Source organism: Schistocerca cancellata, unplaced genomic scaffold, assembly GCF_023864275.1.
Source record: "Schistocerca cancellata isolate TAMUIC-IGC-003103 unplaced genomic scaffold, iqSchCanc2.1 HiC_scaffold_1080, whole genome shotgun sequence".
Classification (NCBI taxonomy): domain Eukaryota; kingdom Metazoa; phylum Arthropoda; class Insecta; order Orthoptera; family Acrididae; genus Schistocerca; species Schistocerca cancellata.
In genome coordinates, this window is record NW_026047079.1 from 40,038 (window position 1) to 54,301 (window position 14,264).

At 42.2% G+C, this 14,264-nt stretch overlaps 3 non-coding genes across 3 annotated transcripts; 2 read left to right on the forward strand and 1 right to left on the reverse strand.

Moving 5' to 3' along the window:
• Positions 1 to 679: 679 nt before the first annotated feature.
• Positions 680 to 751, forward strand: Trnap-ugg (transfer RNA proline (anticodon UGG)). The gene has a single exon. It is a non-coding gene; the product is annotated as a tRNA-Pro (tRNA).
• Positions 752 to 1,387: 636 nt separating this feature from the next.
• On the reverse strand, positions 1,388 to 1,460 carry Trnav-uac (transfer RNA valine (anticodon UAC)). The gene has a single exon. It is a non-coding gene; the product is annotated as a tRNA-Val (tRNA).
• A 234-nt stretch (positions 1,461 to 1,694) lies between these two features.
• Positions 1,695 to 1,766, forward strand: Trnaa-cgc (transfer RNA alanine (anticodon CGC)). The gene has a single exon. It is a non-coding gene; the product is annotated as a tRNA-Ala (tRNA).
• The last annotated feature ends 12,498 nt before the right edge of the window (positions 1,767 to 14,264 follow it).

Consider the following 14,264-nt stretch of genomic DNA (forward strand, 5'->3'; position numbering starts at 1 on the left):
AGTTGTTCCCAGATCTCTTCCACAACAACGGCCTCCCAGACGCTTGGACTACAGGAGTACGCCACTACTCCCAGCCAGAGAACTGCATTTGAAAGCGTAATAACATGAGCTACACCTAACTCCGATTTCTGTGTCTGACCTACTTTTAATGAAACTGTCGTCGATTTACTTACTACTATCGCTGCTGGACGAAGCAGATCAGGTGAAAACCACACAATATTCTTGTAACGAAGAGGTAATGGAAATTTAGGTAAAACAATATCAAAAAAAGTTGTGTGGTGGATCGACACGTACAGTTGGCTCTTCCTAGATGATCATTGCTGCACGGAATAATTGTTAAGGCACCGACGCCTTCAGGAGTGGTCTTCTGGAAGTTTTGCTTGCAGTATATTCCGCAATCTTTTCGTTATGAGTTGGTGTTTCGGATTCCCGATGTTCTTTTGTTTAGTGCATTTGCCTTCCCTTGACACTGAGAAAGCACATGACGAAAGTGAAACACCACCGTGTGTTCATCTGCAGAGCGCGATGAAATTATTCACTCTATATTCATTGCCTTTCATATTCTTCCCATCAGTGGTGAGCGCTGCCTTCAGAAAGCGCTTTTGTTTCTGATTTACATGGAAGTTAGTGTTCCTCGGAGCTGGACTGCTTGGAATTAGCTTCATTGCTACTGGCAGGTGGCTCGTTGGTCTAGGGGTATGATTCCTGCTTTGGGTGCAGGAGGTCCCGGGTTCAAATCCCGGACGAGCCCTACCGTTTTGACCGTGCTGAAGAGTAGGTGGAGCTCACCCACGTTTGCAGCTCTGCAATGAAGAATAGATGCCTGCCGCAGCACGCTTTGTGTAGCACTACGGTGATGAAGGGACCGTTTGATATGGCAAGAATCTGACACCAGTAAATTACATGGGTCGATTGCTGTAGAAGAGCCGACAGTAATCTTGCATGCAACGGAAAACAAAGGTTGTCTTTGCAGAACATGTGCACCGTGAGTGGAGACGAACCTCAATCGTGGAGCAGTCTACCTTCATCTGATTAGCGACGACAACAACCAAAGGGTGGGATACAAGACTGAGCGTAGTTAAGAGTTTCTCACTATTAGTTACGTTCACACTTCAACAGAGCTGTGACAAGGCGAGTGCAGTGAGCTCAGGAAAGCCAGTATGAAGCGCACTTGAAGTAGTCCTGAAGAAATGGATTATAAACTTTGCCGGCCAGAATGGAGCTACGAGCGTTCTGAGTTACTGAATACCGGTACACTATGGGAGCAAGAGCATTTGACAGTAAAATGACGCGATATCCGTGTAGCACACGACATTTATTATCCCTGCATACGCAGACGTGACGTTATCTCGGAAATGGAATCCGAAAAGGGGTTTAAGAAATGTCGTGTTTCCGCCCGGGATCGAACCGGGGACCCTCTGCGTGTAAAGCAGACGTGATAACCGCTACACCACGGAAACGACGGCTCTGCGGCTGTTCTACCTAGAAACCCGTAGTGGCAACAGATTTTTCCTGCGTAAGCAAAGGCATCGGCTACGAGCTCCCTCCGATTCTAGAAGTTGCTATTGTAAAAGACATCGATGAAAACAATCAAACCGCAACAGCCAGGGAAAACGCTGGGTGAGCGGCAGCTCTGCATGGTGATACTAAGAACGGAGGCGTCAGTCATGTGCAGCGCTTAGACGCTTCGAACAGGCTCGTTGGTCTAGGGGTATGATTCCTGCTTCGCGTGCAGGAGGTCCCGGGTTCAAATCCCGGACGAGCCCTTGCTTTTTGTGCAAACGAGGGAAACAACCGTCATGCCGGCGGCTGTTCCGCGCATTTCCAGCCCTCCAGGTAAGCACAAAAACCAAGTAGCCGGTTCTGAAAGTGTTTCATGTATCATCTTGTAACCTCCCCCTCACTTACCGACCTTAATGACAGTGAAAAATGAAACCGCGTGTACCTAATGGGAGTTTTGGAAAAGCAATCGTCACCGAAGTTAACCTGTCGGTAAAGAGGGAGGAAAGGGTTACATCTAAATGAAAGGAAATGTGCTAATGAAACTGGTGGAAATTAATTTTGAAAAGGGGTAAAGTTAATAAAGAAAGTAAATGTGCAGCCGTTACGTTAACAATTAACTAGCGGTAATTAGGTATTTGAGATTTGGGGGAAATCACGGTCGCCAGTCCTAAGGACAATTACTATAGTAACTGAAAAAGAAAGGTTATTACACATATAATTAGCACTAGAAGCGTGGCAACTGAAGGTTGACACGTGCAGTGTGAAAACTGAAAGTTTGTCAGAAGTAATAAATTTCGCTACACCCTGACTTAATTTAGCAAAAGAATTAATAAAACCGGAAAATCGAAAGTTAATTTAGTGACTTAAGTTAATAGTGAGCTTTCTTTCTGAAGCACATCGAAATTCAGTAAAACACGGTTAGTCTTGGACTACCTCAACAATCACTTCAAAAGCTACTTGAATCTACGCAGTTTAGAAATAAGAGATTTAACTTTGAACTTGAATTAAATGATTCTGAACAATTAACAATAGTAAAATTTAGTACGTACCAAGCTGAGCTGCAGCCACAGGTAAGCTAAAATACGATAACAAAACTCGCACTCTTAATTTGTGCTTGTGTAATCTGAATATTGTAGCCAGCTAACTGAACTTTGAAATTAAAGCAGTGAAATGATGTTACTTTAATGCTGGCGTCTGAATTTCAACGACACTCGGGTTCATTCCGGAAAAGGAAGGGACCCTGCTTGGTAATGCAATTGGGACAATGAGCAACAAAGGTTCATGCTAAGTTGCTGTTATTATAGTTACGAAAATGGTACAGTTTGAAAAGCTGAGGTCTGCCATACAGTTCTAAAACTTTACTTGCTTCCAGTCTTCCTTGATGGTTGATTGAAGGTTTGACGCCGTCGATCGAGGGGGTGGCGACAGTCACTCATTGTCGGCCGTCGCTGTTGCAGAAGCTGGATGTTGGCGCGCCTTCTTCTCGGCACGGTCACCAGACGAAACGGGCTCTTGATGTGCGCTAGTTAATGTTTCCCGTCCGCGACACCATGTCACAAACTATCATCGCAAGTCGAGCGCAATTACATGCTGCCAAACCCCGAAAGCGCGGCAACTCGCGGGAGCGTCACACAACACACCTGCTCCACTCGCTACTCCCGCCAGACTCCTTCTCTCAGCCCGCGCTCCACGCGGCAGAGTTAACACTACCAAAGATCCTACACACTTTGATTCTTCACACGACCTATCGACGTAATCGTTCGATAGCAGTTTTCCCTAGGCAAGACCCAGCGTAAAAATACAAATAATATTTACGAAACAAACCAATTATACATCGACATAAATGTATAAATATATAAATAGTAAAACGATTACAATATACAAAGAGACAGAAATGTCATATCTTGAGGTAACAAAGCAAGGAAAAAAAATAGTACAATAGATGGAAATAGGAGGATATGCATTTCCGGCGTTACACGTGCCCCACATTGTCTGAAGATGTTCGTGTAACGTAAACAGACTCAGAAAATGTCCCAAAAAAGAAACAGCGGAAATGCATATGCTCAAAACATCAAAAAAATTTAGCATTCGTCTAATTAATCATAAACCAATTTTTAGACAATAATAATTGAGTGGAGACACTCCTAATCTTATTCCACTCTGTCATCTTGCACAAAATAAAACAGGATGACAACATGTCAAAATTCATAGAAACCATAGAAAATGGTTTAGCTATTCCAAAATCATTAAAATTCGTAACACTATAAAAAATGGAATACTATTTGCAAAATTGATCAGAGTACATGGTCATAAAAAACAGGTATATCAAAATACGCAAACTAATAATTAATTACTTAGAATACACATTTTTATGTAACCTTTTCATAATTAATTTTCTCGTCATGTCCAATTAACGCTAAACAAGAAAATAATATACAGCAGATCGACAAAAACATAAATATTGACAACAGAATTCTTTCACATCAGCTGTTCAGGAAGAAAAACAATTCCGCCTTCCGTACCCGCAAGTACAAAGAATGCCGACAGCGGCACAAGAGCCGACAGCGGCACAGGAGCCGACAGCGGCTTTGCCTCGCAAGTATTGTTGCGCCCGCCTGTGCGGCACGCTTGATCTCACTCGCCCTTTTAACGGCATTTCCAGAACGTCCGTTTCACTGAATTCTTTAGGAAAAACTCACTCCCGAGTAATCTCAAGGAGTCCATAAACACTATCACAGCGGATAACTCAACACTGTCCATCATGACACGCATGTACTAGCCTGAAACTTAAAACAGCGTCTAAGTACATCGGCAATGACTAATAAAAACACACATTCATGAAATCTGACAGCTAGTTACAAAAGCATATTTACTTTTCTTAATCTACTGTGACTCAGCTGAAAACTGGCAGCTTGGATTTTTAAATTGATTAATATTCAGTAACTCCTAAATAATTTAATCAACATCAATTACTTATTAATTACAACTTCTTTAATGACCTCTAGGTCAGGCAAAAGCATCGTAACATGGCACATCCTTAAATCTTACACTCTATATTTACATACTGTACAAATTACTCATTGTGTGGTATTAATCGATCCTAGGTTGGTACAATTTCAAGTCTACAATATTCCGTATACCTAATCGTTTTCCAGAGCTTGGATACTCTAAGCAATAAGCATTTGTGTGAGGTATACCAATGACTTTATATGGTCCATTATAAACAAACTTAAATTTAGAGATTTCATTGTCTATCTCGCTCGATTTCTCATGAGCTTTTACAAGTACTAAGACTCCGATTGCAAACTTAGCAAAACGCGCTTTTGCGTCATGACGACGTATGAGAGCATCGGCTTTTAGCTTCATTACTTCTCGCAAACGATCTTTTTTCACACCAATACTAATGTCAATCCGTGGAGGGAATTTGATTATCTCTTCCACTTCACTTTCTACACTTTTGTCAATGCCGAAATTCCTCACGTTACGGCAGTTCAAATTCATTCCTACGTCAATGTCATCCGGCCAGTTAACAATGTGTATAGGCTGGTATTGCCTATGCACACCGTCTCCTGCCTCGTCAAAACTAACTACTATCGTTTTATCTTGTGACGTACATGTCAAAGTTTTGCTTTCGCAATTAATCACTGCATGGTACTTTAATAGCCAATCTAACCCGATAATTACTTCCGTAGTTAAGTCTGGCACGACGACAAACTCTTGTTCAAATCGTGCCCCACATATCTCGAAATGGACAAAAATCTGTTTTGTGACCGGTTTACTGGCCTTCCCAGTAGCACCGATAATTTTCACTCCTGTTACTGGCATAACTACGATGCCGGGTCTGTCTTTCGGTAACTCAAATATTTTCCCAGATACAGCACTCAATTCTGCACCGGTGTCAATCAACACGTTTAGTTGTAGGTCGTGCATATTAACAGACACTACTATCTGTCTACACTTGTCCTCGTCTGTTTCTTTATTTTCTCACAGTAAATCCTCGTCTATATCCAGGTCATTCCAGAAAAAACCATCCGGCTTTGATCCTAAATCCGGCTTATCTGGCGGCTTTTTCAGCCTCTGTTCACATACAGTTTTAATTTCAACACGTTTGTCCTGAGGCTTATTCTGTAGCTTCGCCTCCAATACCGAAACCTTTTCCTGTAACTCTTCAACTATTGAGTGTTGCTTTGCTATCAATTCATTAATCGTCACCTTCGTTGATTCCACTTTGGTCAGATTAATCTCATCCGCCAATCTACCTGGAGGAATGTGTCCAGTAGTTTCTGCAATTACTTCCGCTAGATCTGCGCAACCCACACTGCTATCGTCTGACCGTATAATGTCAGCTCTAACCTCATACACGTTGTAATCTATGTGCTTTTCTACCAATCATGTCCGGCTATCACTAAAATTTTCGCAATCTTTCTCCTTAATACTCTCGCAATGTTTAAACTGGATGTTTGCGTCGGATGGGTCGGTTACTTCTACCACTGAAACTTTCGGTAAGGTCTGCCGGTTAGGGCCAGAACTTTCCGTTACTACTTCAACATCTAACTCCTGCGGGACGAAACACGACGAATCTTGCTCGTGCTCCCCATTAACATCAACTATTTCTGGTAAAGTCTGCCGGTTAGGGCCAGAACTTTCTATCACTTCACAAACACTATCTTCCTGCGGGACGAGACGCGGCAAATCCTGCACGCGCTCCCCATAAACACTTTTCCCATACAGACCCCTATAATCTCTTAGTTCGTCGTATAAGCGACCGAACTGCCTTAACCAGACCTCATCCCTCTCTGCATCCCCTCGCTCGATGACGGACGTTTTATCCGACATCTGATCTTCTCTCAACACTTGTGAATCATTATTAAACTCAATCTCCAGTTCCGCTGTGGGTATTACAGCTGCCACTTTATGATCGATTTCCGGAACACTACTTAAATTGTTCTCACTGACAGTGAATGTATTTTCTACTGCCGTGTATACAGCTGATCTACTACTTGTGGGCGCACTCCTTTCTCCTAACACTGGCACACTCTCCCGCCGTTGATTATTCCACACGGAATTTTCATAATGACGATACCTGGGTTTTCTCCTGTTGTTGGGCCGCCAAAATTTCTCCACGCCCGCTCGGCCCCTCACCGGCGCGGCTAATGGTTTCCCTGTCTCGTCCCAGCAGATACGCTCCCCGGATGCTGCTGAAGCGGCTGCTCACACCCTCTGGCGTTATTACAATTCTGTGAAGCCCGTATCACGTTAGTACGATACTGGTTTCCGTCATTCCTGTTATTATTTGCATTGTACCGATTGTTATTACGGTCCGAACCATTATTGTTATTGCTGCCATGGTTGCGGTATGCATTATTCCCATGGTTATCGTTGTTGTGGTTGCTGTGGTACCCGTTGTCGCGATTATTGCGCCAATTGTCCTCGTCCTCCACTCTTTCCAGGAAATCATTTATTGTCCTGTAATTGCTTCCTACGTAGCGTTTTGTATTATCTGGAAGATTTTTGTAGAGTTCCCAGACTATTTCGGATTCCGTGCGGCGATCACGCAAATATTCCAACTTGCGGATCCAGCCCTCACAAAACTCCTTCATCGAGCCGCGCGAATTCGCATCGAAAGGCCTCGATACGACAAATTCGCGCCAAACACTTTGCTGTTTTTGCTCTGACCAGTACTCAGCCAGAAACAAATTTTTAAACTCGTCAAAAGTCAGGTTCGTAATTTTGAGGTTTAAGCCCCAACGCTTGGCATCACCAGCCAGCACATCAATAACCGCATTAATTTTTCTCTCATTAGTCCATGATCTGGGTAAAACTCTTTCACAATTTTTAATGAAATCCGTCGCGTGTATACCGCCTTTTTTCAAGGGGTCGAACCGCTCCTCTTTCGTCAACAATTCCGAACTATGTGCACAGATTGGCACATAGCTCTGTTTTTCGTCAAGTTTCTTTTCTAACTCCGACACTCTCGTAATTACTTGGCAAGTGGTTGTCGCAAGCGTTTCCACTTCCCTCTTTTTCTCTTCGCAGGTATTAGCCTGCTCCCTCACTTTAGTGTCTACTTCGGACACTAAAGCCTTTAAAGTTTCCACCTTCTGTTGATCCTCTTTTTTCACTAATTGAATTTGTTCCGTCACCTTATTCTCGATGATCGGAGCAACTGCTTCTCCTACACTTTTCTCGATTCTGCTAATTTCGGAATCAAAACGAGTATTTATGCTCGCAATTTCCGCCTGAACGCCTATCATTTCCTGTTTAAGATTACCGATTTCGGTATTAATTACAACAATATCTTCTTTGATTTTATCAACTTTTGTATTAACAACTCCAACATTGTTGTTAACAACGTTAATAGCTTTGTTCTGTTTGTCTAGCTTGGCCGATTGACTCTTGATTTCGTTAATCAAAACATTCAATAAATCAGTTAAATTCCCGGAAACTACCGGTTCCACTTCAGTAGCGGCTTCCTCTTTAATTGTCCCCCCGTATTCGTCATAAAGGGATTCAGGTTTGACTTTCACTTCCGATTCCGAAACATTTTCTAAAGTTTGGAATTCCATTTCTGCTCTTTGTTGCGTTTCGGTGGTCGCGTCTTTCATGCTAGCCGCCTGCCCCTGAACAATGGGTACCGCGGTGCGCGTTTCCCACTGTTCGACCGATTGTTCCGTATCCAAGTCTACCAAATTTTGGCAATTGTTGCGTTCACTCATTTTAATAATTTTCAATATAAATGCCAAATCTCAAATATAATTAGGATTACTCCCACTACTTATTCTCGCTGACGTAACGGCCTGTATGTAACCAATACTTTGTTACGAGATTTGCACAATGCAAAATTCGTGTCCAGAACAACCTCAAATCTGAAGATTGTCCTGTCACCAGGTCGCCACGTGTAACCTCCCCCTCACTTACCGACCTTAATGACAGTGAAAAATGAAACCGCATGTACCTAATGGGAGTTTTGGAAAAGCAATCGTCACCGAAGTTAACCTGTCGGTAAAGAGGGAGGAAAGGGTTACATCTAAATGAAAGGAAATGTGCTAATGAAACTGGTGGAAATTAATTTTGAAAAGGGGTAAAGTTAATAAAGAAAGTAAATGTGCAGCCGTTACGTTAACAATTAACTAGCGGTAATTAGGTATTTGAGATTTGGGGGAAATCACGGTCGCCAGTCCTAAGGACAATTACTATAGTAACTGAAAAAGAAAGGTTATTACACATATAATTAGCACTAGAAGCGTGGCAACTGAAGGTTGACACGTGCAGTGTGAAAACTGAAAGTTTGTCAGAAGTAATAAATTTCGCTACACCCTGACTTAATTTAGCAAAAGAATTAATAAAACCGGAAAATCGAAAGTTAATTTAGTGACTTAAGTTAATAGTGAGCTTTCTTTCTGAAGCACATCGAAATTCAGTAAAACACGGTTAGTCTTGGACTACCTCAACAATCACTTCAAAAGCTACTTGAATCTACGCAGTTTAGAAATAAGAGATTTAACTTTGAACTTGAATTAAATGATTCTGAACAATTAACAATAGTAAAATTTAGTACGTACCAAGCTGAGCTGCAGCCACAGGTAAGCTAAAATACGATAACAAAACTCGCACTCTTAATTTGTGCTTGTGTAATCTGAATATTGTAGCCAGCTAACTGAACTTTGAAATTAAAGCAGTGAAATGATGTTACTTTAATGCTGGCGTCTGAATTTCAACGACACTCGGGTTCATTCCGGAAAAGGAAGGGACCCTGCTTGGTAATGCAATTGGGACAATGAGCAACAAAGGTTCATGCTAAGTTGCTGTTATTATAGTTACGAAAATGGTACAGTTTGAAAAGCTGAGGTCTGCCATACAGTTCTAAAACTTTACTTGCTTCCAGTCTTCCTTGATGGTTGATTGAAGGTTTGACGCCGTCGATCGAGGGGGTGGCGACAGTCACTCATTGTCGGCCGTCGCTGTTGCAGAAGCTGGATGTTGGCGCGCCTTCTTCTCGGCACGGTCACCAGACGAAACGGGCTCTTGATGTGCGCTAGTTAATGTTTCCCGTCCGCGACACCATGTCACAAACTATCATCGCAAGTCGAGCGCAATTACATGCTGCCAAACCCCGAAAGCGCGGCAACTCGCGGGAGCGTCACACAACACACCTGCTCCACTCGCTACTCCCGCCAGACTCCTTCTCTCAGCCCGCGCTCCACGCGGCAGAGTTAACACTACCAAAGATCCTACACACTTTGATTCTTCACACGACCTATCGACGTAATCGTTCGATAGCAGTTTTCCCTAGGCAAGACCCAGCGTAAAAATACAAATAATATTTACGAAACAAACCAATTATACATCGACATAAATGTATAAATATATAAATAGTAAAACGATTACAATATACAAAGAGACAGAAATGTCATATCTTGAGGTAACAAAGCAAGGAAAAAAAATAGTACAATAGATGGAAATAGGAGGATATGCATTTCCGGCGTTACACGTGCCCCACATTGTCTGAAGATGTTCGTGTAACGTAAACAGACTCAGAAAATGTCCCAAAAAAGAAACAGCGGAAATGCATATGCTCAAAACATCAAAAAAATTTAGCATTCGTCTAATTAATCATAAACCAATTTTTAGACAATAATAATTGAGTGGAGACACTCCTAATCTTATTCCACTCTGTCATCTTGCACAAAATAAAACAGGATGACAACATGTCAAAATTCATAGAAACCATAGAAAATGGTTTAGCTATTCCAAAATCATTAAAATTCGTAACACTATAAAAAATGGAATACTATTTGCAAAATTGATCAGAGTACATGGTCATAAAAAACAGGTATATCAAAATACGCAAACTAATAATTAATTACTTAGAATACACATTTTTATGTAACCTTTTCATAATTAATTTTCTCGTCATGTCCAATTAACGCTAAACAAGAAAATAATATACAGCAGATCGACAAAAACATAAATATTGACAACAGAATTCTTTCACATCAGCTGTTCAGGAAGAAAAACAATTCCGCCTTCCGTACCCGCAAGTACAAAGAATGCCGACAGCGGCACAAGAGCCGACAGCGGCACAGGAGCCGACAGCGGCTTTGCCTCGCAAGTATTGTTGCGCCCGCCTGTGCGGCACGCTTGATCTCACTCGCCCTTTTAACGGCATTTCCAGAACGTCCGTTTCACTGAATTCTTTAGGAAAAACTCACTCCCGAGTAATCTCAAGGAGTCCATAAACACTATCACAGCGGATAACTCAACACTGTCCATCATGACACGCATGTACTAGCCTGAAACTTAAAACAGCGTCTAAGTACATCGGCAATGACTAATAAAAACACACATTCATGAAATCTGACAGCTAGTTACAAAAGCATATTTACTTTTCTTAATCTACTGTGACTCAGCTGAAAACTGGCAGCTTGGATTTTTAAATTGATTAATATTCAGTAACTCCTAAATAATTTAATCAACATCAATTACTTATTAATTACAACTTCTTTAATGACCTCTAGGTCAGGCAAAAGCATCGTAACATGGCACATCCTTAAATCTTACACTCTATATTTACATACTGTACAAATTACTCATTGTGTGGTATTAATCGATCCTAGGTTGGTACAATTTCAAGTCTACAATATTCCGTATACCTAATCGTTTTCCAGAGCTTGGATACTCTAAGCAATAAGCATTTGTGTGAGGTATACCAATGACTTTATATGGTCCATTATAAACAAACTTAAATTTAGAGATTTCATTGTCTATCTCGCTCGATTTCTCATGAGCTTTTACAAGTACTAAGACTCCGATTGCAAACTTAGCAAAACGCGCTTTTGCGTCATGACGACGTATGAGAGCATCGGCTTTTAGCTTCATTACTTCTCGCAAACGATCTTTTTTCACACCAATACTAATGTCAATCCGTGGAGGGAATTTGATTATCTCTTCCACTTCACTTTCTACACTTTTGTCAATGCCGAAATTCCTCACGTTACGGCAGTTCAAATTCATTCCTACGTCAATGTCATCCGGCCAGTTAACAATGTGTATAGGCTGGTATTGCCTATGCACACCGTCTCCTGCCTCGTCAAAACTAACTACTATCGTTTTATCTTGTGACGTACATGTCAAAGTTTTGCTTTCGCAATTAATCACTGCATGGTACTTTAATAGCCAATCTAACCCGATAATTACTTCCGTAGTTAAGTCTGGCACGACGACAAACTCTTGTTCAAATCGTGCCCCACATATCTCGAAATGGACAAAAATCTGTTTTGTGACCGGTTTACTGGCCTTCCCAGTAGCACCGATAATTTTCACTCCTGTTACTGGCATAACTATGATGCCGGGTCTGTCTTTCAGTAACTCAAATATTTTCCCAGATACAGCACTCAATTCTGCACCGGTGTCAATCAACACGTTTAGTTGTAGGTCGTGCATATTAACAGACACTACTATCTGTCTACACTTGTCCTCGTCTGTTTCTTTATTTTCTCACAGTAAATCCTCGTCTATATCCAGGTCATTCCAGAAAAAACCATCCGGCTTTGATCCTAAATCCGGCTTATCTGGCGGCTTTTTCAGCCTCTGTTCACATACAGTTTTAATTTCAACACGTTTGTCCTGAGGCTTATTCTGTAGCTTCGCCTCCAATACCGAAACCTTTTCCTGTAACTCTTCAACTATTGAGTGTTGCTTTGCTATCAATTCATTAATCGTCACCTTCGTTGATTCCACTTTGGTCAGATTAATCTCATCCGCCAATCTACCTGGAGGAATGTGTCCAGTAGTTTCTGCAATTACTTCCGCTAGATCTGCGCAACCCACACTGCTATCGTCTGACCGTATAATGTCAGCTCTAACCTCATACACGTTGTAATCTATGTGCTTTTCTACCAATCATGTCCGGCTATCACTAAAATTTTCGCAATCTTTCTCCTTAATACTCTCGCAATGTTTAAACTGGATGTTTGCGTCGGATGGGTCGGTTACTTCTACCACTGAAACTTTCGGTAAGGTCTGCCGGTTAGGGCCAGAACTTTCCGTTACTACTTCAACATCTAACTCCTGCGGGACGAAACACGACGAATCTTGCTCGTGCTCCCCATTAACATCAACTATTTCTGGTAAAGTCTGCCGGTTAGGGCCAGAACTTTCTATCACTTCACAAACACTATCTTCCTGCGGGACGAGACGCGGCAAATCCTGCACGCGCTCCCCATAAACACTTTTCCCATACAGACCCCTATAATCTCTTAGTTCGTCGTATAAGCGACCGAACTGCCTTAACCAGACCTCATCCCTCTCTGCATCCCCTCGCTCGATGACGGACGTTTTATCCGACATCTGATCTTCTCTCAACACTTGTGAATCATTATTAAACTCAATCTCCAGTTCCGCTGTGGGTATTACAGCTGCCACTTTATGATCGATTTCCGGAACACTACTTAAATTGTTCTCACTGACAGTGAATGTATTTTCTACTGCCGTGTATACAGCTGATCTACTACTTGTGGGCGCACTCCTTTCTCCTAACACTGGCACACTCTCCCGCCGTTGATTATTCCACACGGAATTTTCATAATGACGATACCTGGGTTTTCTCCTGTTGTTGGGCCGCCAAAATTTCTCCACGCCCGCTCGGCCCCTCACCGGCGCGGCTAATGGTTTCCCTGTCTCGTCCCAGCAGATACGCTCCCCGGATGCTGCTGAAGCGGCTGCTCACACCCTCTGGCGTTATTACAATTCTGTGAAGCCCGTATCACGTTAGTACGATACTGGTTTCCGTCATTCCTGTTATTATTTGCATTGTACCGATTGTTATTACGGTCCGAACCATTATTGTTATTGCTGCCATGGTTGCGGTATGCATTATTCCCATGGTTATCGTTGTTGTGGTTGCTGTGGTACCCGTTGTCGCGATTATTGCGCCAATTGTCCTCGTCCTCCACTCTTTCCAGGAAATCATTTATTGTCCTGTAATTGCTTCCTACGTAGCGTTTTGTATTATCTGGAAGATTTTTGTAGAGTTCCCAGACTATTTCGGATTCCGTGCGGCGATCACGCAAATATTCCAACTTGCGGATCCAGCCCTCACAAAACTCCTTCATCGAGCCGCGCGAATTCGCATCGAAAGGCCTCGATACGACAAATTCGCGCCAAACACTTTGCTGTTTTTGCTCTGACCAGTACTCAGCCAGAAACAAATTTTTAAACTCGTCAAAAGTCAGGTTCGTAATTTTGAGGTTTAAGCCCCAACGCTTGGCATCACCAGCCAGCACATCAATAACCGCATTAATTTTTCTCTCATTAGTCCATGATCTGGGTAAAACTCTTTCACAATTTTTAATGAAATCCGTCGCGTGTATACCGCCTTTTTTCAAGGGGTCGAACCGCTCCTCTTTCGTCAACAATTCCGAACTATGTGCACAGATTGGCACATAGCTCTGTTTTTCGTCAAGTTTCTTTTCTAACTCCGACACTCTCGTAATTACTTGGCAAGTGGTTGTCGCAAGCGTTTCCACTTCCCTCTTTTTCTCTTCGCAGGTATTAGCCTGCTCCCTCACTTTAGTGTCTACTTCGGACACTAAAGCCTTTAAAGTTTCCACCTTCTGTTGATCCTCTTTTTTCACTAATTGAATTTGTTCCGTCACCTTATTCTCGATGATCGGAGCAACTGCTTCTCCTACACTTTTCTCGATTCTGCTAATTTCGGAATCAAAACGAGTATTTATGCTCGCAATTTCCGCCTGAACGCC